Below are 2,049 nucleotides of genomic sequence, written 5' to 3' on the forward strand. Positions count from 1 at the left end.
AATTGATGGAATACCCACTGAGATGTTTCAACAGACGGATGCCCCAGTGGAGGCACTCGCTTGGTTATGACAAGAGATTTGGAAAACAGCTACCTGGCCAACTGACTGGAAGAGATCCGTATTTGTACCCATTCCAAAGAAAGGTGATCCCACAGAATGTGGAAATTATCAAACAGTATCATTAATATTGCATGCAAGTAAGATCTTACTGAAGATAATTCAAAAATGGTTGCAACAGAACTTCCAGAAATGCAAGCTGGATTCAGAAGAGGACGTAGAACAAGGGATAACATAGCTGCTGTAAGATGGATCTTAGCTCAAGGCAACGAATACCAGAAAGATGTTTAGTTGTGTTTTATTGACTATGCAAAGGCATTTGATTGTGTAGATCATAACAAACTGTTGATGATATTGAGAAGAATGGGAATTCCAAAACACTTGATTGTGCTCATGAGGAACCTGTACATTGACCAGGAGGCTGTTGTTCGAACACAAACTGCATGGTTTTAAATCATTATCTTGCTTTTTGTAGGGTCTGTGATTATCCAGAAGGCTGGCAGTTTAAACCCACCAGCTACTCTTCAGAAGGCTGGGCAATCTATTTCCAGAGTGATATCACCTCAGAAACCCAAGAAGGGATCACTATGAGTCATATCTGACTCGATGGATGGCAGTGCATTTGTGGTTATCCTACCAAAGTTGCATTTCCCTATATAGGGATTTGTCTCCATTGTGATTTAATCATTGTTCTTGGCTCTCTAGTGCTGATATAACAAATACCACAAGTGGATGGCTTTAACAAACAGGAATTTATTCTCTTATAGTTTAGGAGGCTAGAAGTCCGAATTCAGAGTGCCAGCTCTAGGGGTGGGGTAAAAGCCCCTCCGGCCTTGGGCTTCAGCTCTGGCACTTGTTCCAGGCCAACTGGAGCTAGAGGTGTCTCCTCACTCAGGCAGCTGCTAGCTGCTGAGGCTGACAAACCAAGATCAGCAGGTATAATGACACAATCCAAGGTCAGGTGACATGGCGGGCCCCTGGTTCAAGTCCAAGAAAAATCCCAAGATTAGCAGGCAACATGGTAGGCCACTGGAACTGGAGATGAAACCTCAGCCAAATACAGGATCCAAAAGGAGTTGAAAAGCTATTGACCTTTCCCAAAGTTTCTCCACATATACTGGCAGCAGGCCACACCCTGGCTCTCACTTCTTTAGGATATATACCTTTGTTGTTGTTGTTGTTATGTGCCGTCGAGTCGGCCCCGACTCATAGCTAGTAATGGGATATTTAGATCAAATGGTATTTCTATTTCCAACTTTTTAAGGAATTGCCATACTGCTTTCCACAGTGGTTGTATCATTTGACAGTCCCACCAGCAGTGTGTGGGAGTCCCAATCTCTCCAAGTCCTTGCCAGCTATTTGTTATTTTCTGTCTTGCTGAACTTTGCTATTAGTGCTGGGGTGAGATGGTATCTCATTGTTGTTTTGACTTCCATTTTGCTAATGGTTAATGACCTTGAACATTTCTTCATGTGTTCGTTAGCCACCTGAATATCTTCTTTGGTGAACTGTCTGTTCATGTCTTCTGCCCATTTTTTAATTGGATTGTTTGTCTTTTTGATGTTGAGGTGTTGGAGTTTACTATAAATTTTACAGACAAGCTCCTTGTCAGAATGTTGTCACCAAATGTTTTTTGACCAGGGAACGTTTCGTTCTTGTACATGGTGTCACCATAAGTAGCAGTTGACTCAATGGCAAATAACAGTTAACAGTAAAGCACTCAAGGCGAACTTGGCCTTTTACATTGTGTGAACAGATTAGCTCCTTTGCGCCCGAAGTCTCCCCATTTCTGCATAGGATCTTGACTTACCATTGCACAACCCAAAGGCCCATTAATCAAAACTTTTATTATTATTTTTTTAAGCAACCATAATAATAATACCTCAATTGTCATTATTAATAATGACCAGTGCCCTGGTCCTCTACAGAAATTGAAAACTGTACATTAAGTTTCAGCAAGAGCCTCATTACACAAATCACACTTAAAATATT

Source organism: Orycteropus afer, unplaced genomic scaffold, assembly GCF_000298275.1.
Source record: "Orycteropus afer afer isolate SDZICR_OR568_19922 unplaced genomic scaffold, OryAfe1.0 scaffold00542, whole genome shotgun sequence".
NCBI lineage: Eukaryota > Metazoa > Chordata > Mammalia > Tubulidentata > Orycteropodidae > Orycteropus > Orycteropus afer.